The sequence below is a fragment of the Panthera pardus genome, unplaced genomic scaffold (genome assembly GCF_024362965.1).
Source record: "Panthera pardus isolate Hobbes unplaced genomic scaffold, ASM2436296v1 HiC_scaffold_25, whole genome shotgun sequence".
NCBI classification, from domain to species: domain Eukaryota; kingdom Metazoa; phylum Chordata; class Mammalia; order Carnivora; family Felidae; genus Panthera; species Panthera pardus.
In genome coordinates, this window is record NW_026526821.1 from 36,183,385 (window position 1) to 36,194,373 (window position 10,989).

The following is a 10,989-nucleotide window of genomic DNA, read 5'->3' on the forward strand; positions in this document are numbered from 1 at the left end:
ATAGGAGTCAGGTTCCACTACTCTGCCAGTACATCATGTTCACTGACAGGAAGCTTCCTGAGCCTAGTTCTTCAGAGTTCTTACTAAGGTTTCAGTAAGTATACTGTACGTATGGTTGATTAAATCAGTAAGCCATGTGATTGAGCTCATCTCTAGCTGGGGGAGGGGGCTGAAAGTTCCTACCATCCAATCACATGGTTGGTCCCCCCCCCCCCCATCCTGAAGCTGTCTAAAGGCCCTGTCTTAATTCATTTCATTGGCATAAACACAGGTCTGGTAGAAAAGGGGTCATATGAATAGTAAAAGATACTCCTATCACTGAGGAAATTCCAAGAGTTTTTGAAGTTCTATACCAGGAACTGGGCACAGAGACTAAATGTATGTTTTATTTTAAAAAAATTTTTAAACGTTTATTTATTTTTGAGAGAGTGCGAGTTGGGGAGGGGCAGAGAGGAAGAGGGAAACACAGAATCCAAAGCAGACTTCAGGCTCTGAATGGTCAGCACAGAGCCTGATGCGGGGCCCAGACCCACAAACCAAGAGATCATGACCTGAGCTGAAGTCAGACACTCAACTGACTGAGCCACCCAGGCACCCCTAAATGTATTTTTTAAATTAGACTACAGCCTGGTACATAAGAAGCACCCATTGGCAATAATTATTCACAACTTGAGGAAGCTCTGCCGTGTACCATCATTAACCACCACCCCCAGAAAAGCTTTGCTCTATTAGCTTTTCAAATAAACAAGTAAACCTTAAATTAAAAAAAAAAAAAAAAAAGTTCAGGGTAAAAGAGTTGGAAATGGTTAGAGAAGTACCAGCTCAATTTAATTTCCTCTAGCAAAATGTAGGAAGCATATGTTTAAAGCAAAGAACACAAGCAATCATTCTTGGAGAGCCTCCTGAAGGAAGACATTGGATAGAATAGGGTGGGATTACCTAGAAGTAAAAGCCCTTGCTCTCAAGGAGTTAAAATTCCAGGTGGGGCAAAGTGACATTAACATGAAACTGAACAGTTTGAAAGATAAATACATGGTAAAGAGAGCAAGCAAAGTAATATTGCAGAGCAGTTCTTGAGCAAATTGATAAATGTATTCCACAAACAATAAATGCCAGTGAATAATGACTACAGGTTTAAGAGATTAAAGGATTGTTTACAGGCAAGTTTCAATACCAGGGTTGGTAGAGTGTAAACCTTTTTGGGGAAGAGAGGAGGGCATTGAAAGAGGCAGAAAAGCAGTAGCAAAAACCTAGAGACAAGAAAGATGAAATGTAGTCCTAACTATTGTCTTGACAATTAGTGCACCCTTGCTGATGTTTTAGGTTTGAAGGGAGCAACACATATCTAACAATAGCTATATCAGATTAAGAAAGGGCCTCATGTTTATTCATGATCTTTACGCTAGGTGGAGCCTGTATAGATCTGTTGGGGATTTTATTGTTATCAAAGGAGGGAAAGATATCGAGGTCAGTTGTAGAAATGAAATGTATGAAGCCAGTGAATTCAGGGGAATGTATTCAGGTCACCAAGACTTTGTGGAGAGGTAAAAACGAGGAGAAAAGTGTGAATTTTTTACATTCATGAAATCACAAAAGTGAATTGAGCCAATGGGAAAGTAACCCTATGGGAAAGAGAGTCCCATGGAGCCTGAACACACACAACCACTTGGGGTTGCCTTGGTGAGGACCTGTGCTCCCCCATGTGCTAATGAGATAAAACATAACCTAAATGAAGGAAATAGTAGTTGTGTTGTCAAAAACCTACTTCTGTGCTCCGGTGCCAAAATATGAAATGGGAAGACGGAGTTTGGTATAAAGAAGGAAGATAGTTTATTACTTTGCTAAGCAAAGGAGGCTCCCTCAGGCTAATGTCTTCAAAACTGCAGACCCACCAAGGTAAAAGGCTGAGGGCTTTTATAGGAAAATACAGGATCTAGGCCGTTTCAACAGGAATCCAGTCCTTGCTGCCAGCAGCATTGGGCATGTCTTCAAGGTGGACTTATGACTGGTGCTGGCAGTGGCCATCTGAGTCTGATTGCTAAGTATCAATATCGAGTTCCTGGAACAAAGGATTCTACAGAAAAACAACTGAAGGGGAGGGAAGGGCTTCAAGAATGAGGAAGAGAAAAATTTGTTCAGTTTAAAGTCAAGCATTAGTGTGCTTTAGTGTGGAGCATTAGTGTGTCCATCTTAATTTCCATCCATCTTTACATTTCTATAGTGGTTTCAACTGGATGTGGAGGTAGCAGGTCTCCACAGCTCCCACCTTGGGTTTTAGGTCACAAAGGATGAAGTAGAGAGGAAAGCACTCTGATTATTTATAAAGAAGCTAAATTGAACCTATCTGAGAGTTTCTGGGCCCACGTGATATTTTCCTTCCTTGGTCAGTGTCAGTCTCTAATAAGTCGAGTGATGATATATCCACATAGTTTTGACTATTTTCCTACTGGCATTGCTACATGGAAGGAACCTTAAGCAGAGAAACGGCAGGCTTATTTCTCCCTCCTGAAGAAGGCCAGCTTAGGATCTATGATGTGTGTATAATAAAAAAATATTTATTTGGGTGGGTCTTAGTCCTCCACACCAGGCACAGAACTCCTAAAACCCTTGGAATTTTCTAAGTGTCTTTTGTTACTTTAATGGTTGATTTTTTATTTAAGATTTATTATGTTTTATTTTATTTTACGTTTTATTTTATTTTACATTTTATTTTATTTTATTTTATTTTATTTTATTTTATTTTATTTTATTTTATTTTATTTTTAGAGAGAGAGCATGAGTAGGGGAGAGAGGCTGAGGGAGAGAGAGAATCTTAAGCAAGCCACCCTGGGATCATGACCTGAGCAGAAGTCAAGAGTAGGATGCTCAAATGACTGAGCCACCCAGGTGCCCCAATGGTTGACTTTTTAAAAGCCCTTACGTCACCTAATGATGGGGACTGATTGCCAGAGCAACCAAGTGCATGATTAAAGTGTTGGAACTTTTAGTCCTCTCCATCTCCCAGACCCACCTGACCTGGGAAGAGGAGAGATGGGCTATAGATTGAGTTCAGTCTCCAATGGCTCATGATTTAATCAACCTTGCCTATGTAATACATGCTCCATAAAACCCAAAAAGAACAGGGTTCAGAGAGCCTCCAGGATGGTGAACATGTGGAGGTTTGGAAAGAGTGGCATGCTGGAAGAGTAAGAAAGCTCACTCTCCCCCCTCATGTACCTTGCCCTATGTCTTTCTTTATCTGGCTGTCAATTCAGAGCCTTTCATATCCTTTGTAATAAACCAGTAATATGGTCAGTAAACTGCTTTCCTGATTCTATAAGCTGCTTTAGCAAATTAATCAAACCTTAGGAGGGGATAGTGGGAAGCTCTGATTTACAGCCAGTTGGTCAGAAACACAGGTGGCAAGCTTGGTGATTGGCATCTGAAGAGAGGGGCACTCTGGTGGGGCTGAGCCTTATAACTTGTGCAATCTGATGCTGTCTGTGGGTGGATAGGGTGAGAATTGAGTTGATATATAGGACACCGAGGTTGGTGGTGTGGGGAAAAACCCACACATTGGAACTGAGTGCAGATGCGGGATCACAGCAACTGCAGTAGCCTGTAACCCTTACTTTCACTCAAGAAGATTGAGCCTGGGGCACCTGGGTGGCTCGGTCGGTTAAGCATCTGACTTCGGCTCAGGTCATGATCTCACGGTCCGTGAGTTCGAGCCCCGCATCGGGCTCTGTGCTGACCACTCAGAACCTGGAGCTTGTTTCAGATTCTGTGTCTCCCTCTCTCTCTGCCCCTCCCCTGTTCATGCCCTGTCTCTCTCTCTCTCTCTCTCAAAAATAAATAAACGTTAAAATTTAAAAAAAAAAAAAAAAGAAGATTGAGCCTACCCAAAGAAGGAACTGGGAATAGTGTGTAAGTCAACATGCACAGCTGTCATTTCATTTGAGCTTTGCAACCTCAAGAGAAAAGAACAGCTCTGTTGTTCCTGTTTGACAGATGAGAAAACTGAGCCCCAGAAAGATTAAGCAGTTTTAATAGTGATGTCTCTTCTAAAAACTAAAGCACATAAGTGCTCTGAGATGAGTCTAAGAAACAATGCTGTGAGCTTTCTATGAGTGAAGTCTTTTTATCCAGTTCATGACTAGTTTCCATGATACACTTGCTGAGTCTATTTTCCGTATTTAGTGTGTTTAGGACATGAACCAAGAGGCCAAGATCATCTCTCAGGAAGACCAGCATATTTTTCCTTCCCTCAAGTAAAGTTTAATTTTGCTTTGTTTGATCAATAGTGCATTTCTCATTTCTAATTTAGTAAAACATAATTCTTCCCAGACAGTGGGAAGACTGAACCAACAATAACAAATTTTTTTTTTTATGGGCAGAGATTCTGTAAAGGGATACTGAGCCATGAAATTGCTGTGTGAAGAATCGAATTTTATAACATTGTGGGAATTTGTAAAACAAACAAACAAGGCCAATACAAGGTGTGTTGCCCTAAATCATATGGTCTTATATAATTGAGCACCATTCTAATTGAGGCAGCTCTTGCATTTTAAAAAAAAAGTCACTAACAGCTTAAATGGAAGCTTCACATTTGAGTCTTACTGCTTATAACCATGTGATAATAGATGGGACACTGGACCTTCATTTCATCTTCGATGAAGTGAGGATAATAATACCTCCTTGAGATATGGCTAAAATTATACCAAATATCACATCACAGTCTCCACCAAGTTACCATCCCCTGGCCATCATCACCATAACCAGCAACATCTCATAACAGATAGCAGGAGTAATAATTAGATGGAAAAAAAAACCATACATTTTAATAATAATATTGTAGTCATCCTGAATATTTGATCCTCTTATTATTTTTTGGTTCACTTAAATTTATTTCACATTACTAGAAATGAATTATTTAATTTGTTGTTTGTTGGAAAGGCCTTTGCTTTGGACACCAAGTTAGTAAAATTCATTTTTTTATAAAGCACAGCATAAAGATTTATATAAACTATACATTGTTTATGTAGTCTTTTATGCTTCCACTTTGCAAAGAAGAAGATTCCTGTGGTCATCATGAAACAGAACCAGAGAATTTTACTTAAAAACTTGGAAGACCAACAGGCTTGAAGAAATTAGCTATGGTGAAGAATAATATAGTCTGATAATCATAATCCCTAAGTATACATCATCCCTAGAGAGCTAGCTATACAACCATCCTGGACATTTCATTTAGAATATTATAAATGCCTAAAAAGCTTTAGGAACTTGGGATCAAATCATTTGGTTTTTGCTGTCATTTTGATGGCATATGTGATTCTTGAGTTAAGAGTTGAAAAGAAAAGAAACCTAGCCAATAGGCCTATACCGAAAGAAAAAGAATTTGTCTCAACTTCATTCCAGAAAATCTGTTCTTGAAGTGAAATGTGGGAATGAATGGAGCTATTCATTGAATGAAGATATTCATTTATATCTATAGCCTAATTATCTAATTTGATCCAGTGTTTTTTGTCAAGATAATTAATTTTTGTTTGAAAATGGTGAAACAGCATTTATAGAGCCCAGCAAGAGTGACAATTTTGTAAAGAAGGACTCACCTCGGTGGTTTTCAAATTTTTCAGGTGACAAATCTGAAAATCATGATATATTTTCAAATACTATGAAACACTAATATATTGAATTCTACCATACTGTGTTAAAGACTGGCTAGATGCTCACTAGTCTCCTTTTTTTTTTTTCTCCTGGTACATGGGACAGCTACATTTTCCAGCCTCCCTTTACCTTGTGTCTGGGATCTGATCAATAGAATATGAGTTGATGAATGAATGATTAGATATATTGGTCCTGAAACCAGTGGCTCAAACCTCTATGTTCTTTTTCACTTTCTGTGGCAACCATGAAGGCCATGTATTGAATAACACAATATGAAAGAAGCATGGGGGCACCTGGGTGGCTCAGTCAGTTGAGCATTGGACTTCAGCTCAGGTCATGATCTCATGATTTGTGAGATCGAGCCCCATGTCGGGCCCTGTGCTGACAGCTCAGAGCCTGGAGCCTGCTTTAGATTGTCTGTCTTCCTCTCTCTCCGCCCCTTCCCCACTTGCACTCTGTCTCCCAAAAATGTATAAATATTAAAAAAATTTTTTTTTAAAAGAAAGAAGTATGGATACCCGATGCACTCCTTGAAGGAGAACCCCCTCCCTAGGAGGCCAACTAATCAATCAGAAAATTCTACATTGGATTTTGCATGAATGAAAAATAAATCTTTATTATGTGAAGTCACTGATATTTGCAAGTAATTTATGATAATAAACTGTAATTTAGCTCCAACTTATATATTTGGTTTTAAATTTAAACTTACATGAAAAGTTTAATAAGTAGCATATTCATGCAATTAGCAAACAAGACTTCTTAGTCTAACAATACCAAATGTTGGTAGGATTGCAGAGCAACAGCAACCCTTGTATACTGATCTGTGTAAATTATATGTAAATGGAACAACTTTGGGAAATAATTAGGTACTTTTTAATGTTAATAAATAAATCATGGCATATTTGTAAAATTGTTAAAGAACAAAAGCATTAAAAATAACTATAGCTATAATAATTTGTTAATGGATACACAATATAAAAAGAGGTACATTGTGACACTGAAACAGAATGGGGATGGGACCAAAAGAGTAGGGTTTGGGGCACCTGGGTGATTAAGCAGTCAGTTAAGCATCCAACTCTTGATTTTGGCTCAGGTCATGATCTCACAGTTTGTGAGATTGAGCCCTACATCAAGCTCTGCACTGATAGCATGGAGCCTGCTTGGAATTCTCTCTTTCCCTCACTCTCTGCCCCTCCCCTGCCTCAAAATAAATAAATAAACATTAAAAAAGAGTAGAGGTTTGTATGGAATTGAAGTAAAATTGTTATCAGCATAAAATAAGTTGTTAAATCTATAAGATGTTTTATGTAAGCCTCATGGTAACCACAAAGCAAAAACCTATAGTAGATAAACAAACAAGTGTATCAAAACTTTACACTTGGTTATTATGGAAAACCATCAGTTCACAAAGGAAGATAGCAATAGAGGAAGAAAGAAACAAGGGAACTACAAAATAAGCAACAAATAATAAAAAGGGCATGATAAACCCTTACCTATCAATAATTTAAAATAAATGGATTGAATTCTCTTAATCAAAAGTCATAAAGTGGCAGAATGGATTTTAAAAAAGCCCCACAACTATATGCTGCCTAGAAGAAATTCACTTCACCTTTAAGGACACATATAGGCTCAAAGTAAACAGATGAAAAAAGACACTGGAGAATTCATAAATATGTGGAAATTAAACAACACGCTCCTAAACAACCAATGGATCAAGAAGAAATCAAAAGAGAAACAAAAAAATGTCTTGAAACAAATGAAAATGTAAACACAACATACCCAAATCTATGGGTATAGTTTATAGTGATAAATGCTTATATTAAGAAAAAAGGGAATATTTCAAATAAACAACCCAATCTTACACGTCATGGTACTAAAAAAAGAATAAACTAAGTCCAAAGTTAACAGAAGGAAGAAAATAAGAAAGATCAGAACAGAATGGAATGAAATAGAGGCCAGGTAAAGAATAGTAAAGACCAACAAAACTAAGAGCTGTTTTTTTAAAGAGACAAGCAAAATTGACAAATCTTTAGCTAGACTAAGAAGAAAAGAGAGAAGTCTCAGTCAATAAAATCAGAAATGAGAGCCATTGCAACCAAAACCACAGAAATACAAAAGATTATGAGTCTAATATGAACAATTATACAACAAAAAATTGAATAACTTAGAAAAAAATTGATAAGTTATTAGAAACATACAAGCTACCCAGACTGGATCATGAAGAAATAGGAAATACGAATTGACCAAGGAGGAGATTCAATCAATAATCAAAAACCTCGAACAAAGAAAAGCCCAGGACCAGCTGATGAATTCTACCAAACAAAGTTAATGCCAATCCACAAACTTCCAAAAATTTCAGAGGCGAGAATACGCTCAAATTCATTTTATAAGGCCAGCATTACTCTGATACCAAAACTGGATAAGGACAGTACAAGAAAGGAAAACTACAGGCCACTATACTATATTGATGAATATGATGTAAATATTCATGAATATAGATGCAAAATTTTCATCAAAATGTCTGGAAACCAAATTCAATAGTAAATTAAAAGTATCATACACCTTTTGATCAAGTGGGATTTATCTCTGGGGTGCAAGGATGGAATCACCACATGCAAATCAATAAATGTAATGCATCATACAGATAAAAATCATATGATTATTTCAGTAGATACAGAAACAGCATTTGACAAAATTCTACATCCTTTTATGATAAAGACTGTGAAAAAGTTGGGGATAAAAGTTGGGTATAATAAAGGCCATGTATGACAAACACATGGCTAGCATTATGCTCAATGGTGAAAGGTTGAAAGCTTTTCCTCTAAGATCAGGATCAAGACAAGGGTTCCAACTATCACCACCACTATTTAATAGTACTGGAAATCCTAGCCAGAGCAATTAGACAAGAAAAAGAAATAAAAGGCATCCAAATCAGAAAGGAAGAAGGAAGATTGTCTTTTTGTAGCTGATATGATTTTATATAGAGAAAATCCTGAAGACTCCACCAAAAAACTATTAGAACTAATAAATCCAGTAAGCCTGCAGAAATCAATTGTTTCTATACACTAATAGTAAATGGTGCTGAGAAAACTGAATAATCACATGCAAAAGAATAAAATTGGACCCTATCTCACACCACTCAAAAAAATTAACTCAAAAGGAATTATAGTTAAATATAAGACCCGCAACTGTAAAACTCCTAGGAGAGAACATAGGGGAAAAAATCCTTGACATGGGCCTTGATAACAATTTTTTGGATATGACACCAAAAACACAAGCAACAAAAGCAAAAATAAACAAGTGGGACTACATCAAACTAACAGCTTTTGCACAGCAGAAAAAAACAGTCAACAGAGGCTCCTGGATGGCTCAGTCAGTAGAGCATGTGACTCTTCATTTCAGGGTCATGTGTTCAAGCCCCATTTTGGGCCTAGAGCTTACTTAAAAAAAAAAAAAAACAAAACACAAAATAAAAAGACCTATGGAATGGAAGAAAATATGTTGCAAACTATTTGATAAGGAGTTAATACTCAAAATTCATAAAGTACTTATACAACTCAATAGAAAAAAACCCAAATAATCATTTTAAAAGTGGGCAAAGGAACTGAATGAGTCATTTTTCCAAAGAAGATATACAGATGGTCAACAGATACATGAAAAGATGCTCAACATCACTAATCATCAGGAAAATGCAAATCAAAACTGCAATGAGATTCACATGTGTTAGAATGGCTATTATGAAAAAGAAATGAATAACAAATTATGGCAAGGACGTGCAAAAAAGAAAACCTCTTGCATTGTTGATGAGAATGTTAATTGGTATAGACACTATGGAAAACAGTATGGAGGTTCCTCAAAAAGTTAAACTACCATATGACCCTGCAACCCCACTTCTGGATATATATCTGAAGGAATTGAAATAATTCAAAGAGATATCTGCACTTCCATGTTCACTGCATCATTATTTGTAATAGGTAAGACATGGAAACAACCTAAGTGTCTATCGAGAGATGAATGGATAAAGAAAATATGACATATGTGATATATATTATAATATATATGCTATTACATATCTATCTAAATATCTATTGTATCTATAATATATGTTATCTATTATATCTATATATGTATTTTATCTATATAGTATATCTAATATATATCTTTATAGATATTGCACATATGTTTATCTATCTATATAAAATGGAATACCTTTCAGACACAAAAGGAAGGATATCTTGCCATTTGTGACAATGTGGGTGAACCTTGAGGACCTTATGCTAAGTGAAATAAGTCAGACAGAGGGGCTCCTGGGTGACTCAGTTGGTTAAGTGTCCGACTTCAGCTCAGGTCATGATCTCACAGTCTGTGAGTTCGAGCCCCACGTCAGGCTCTGTGCTGACAGCTCAGAGCCTGGAGCCTGCTTCAGATTCTGTGTCTCCCTCTCTCTCTGCCCCTCCCCTGCTCATGCTTTGTCTCTCTCTGTCTCAAAAATAAATAAAAACATTAAAAATTTTTAAAAAAATAAGTCAGAGGAAGACAAAACACTGTATGATCTCACTTATATGTGAATCTAAAAAAGCTGAACTCATAGGAACATAGAATGGAATGGTGGTTGCCAAGGGATGGGGTACTGGGGAAAAGGGAAGATGTTGGTCAAAGGGTACCAACTTCCAGTGATAAGATGAATACATTCTGTGTATCATTAACAGTACTGTATTATATATTTGAAAGTTTCTTAAGAGAGTAGCTCTGAAATATTCTTACCATACATGCACACACACACAAATGTAAGTATGTGAGGTCATGGAGGTGTTAACCTTGCTGTGGTAATTGTACACAAGATAATATGTGTATCACATTATTGGGTTGTACCCTTTAAATTTATGCAATGCTATATGCCAATTATATCTCAACAAAACTGGAAAAAAAATAGAAGATGCTGCTTTTTTGACCTTAGATAAACTCAGTTTATAATTAATTTAGAAAAAAAAATGGGCATTGCTTTTGATATCTTATGCATTGATTCAGAGTAAAGAGATTATTTTGTGAAAATGCTAAGATAACTTTAATCTAACTGTGTATTTATACTACAAAAATAATTTGGTTGATTTAGGCTCAAAATCCAGGCTCTCTGTTGCTATGGTGCATAAAGGTCTACACTTTTTTTGATGTTATTTCTTGCTACCTCTGAAATCTATTCCAAGCTTTTAATTATCTTCAGTGTTGTTGGTTCTGCTTAATTATTCTCTAGAGGCAGACTAGAAAATATTTATATGAAAGTAAATCTTGATATTTCAATGAAAACGAGGTGGTGGTGGGCAGTGAAAGTGCTTGAAAAGTAAA

At 36.6% G+C, this 10,989-nt stretch overlaps 1 long non-coding RNA gene across 1 annotated transcript in view; it reads left to right on the top strand.

Moving 5' to 3' along the window:
* LOC109274709 (uncharacterized) overlaps nt 1-10,989 on the top strand; it is a 96,885-nt gene that overhangs the window by 34,513 nt on the left and 51,383 nt on the right. The window lies entirely within an intron of this gene.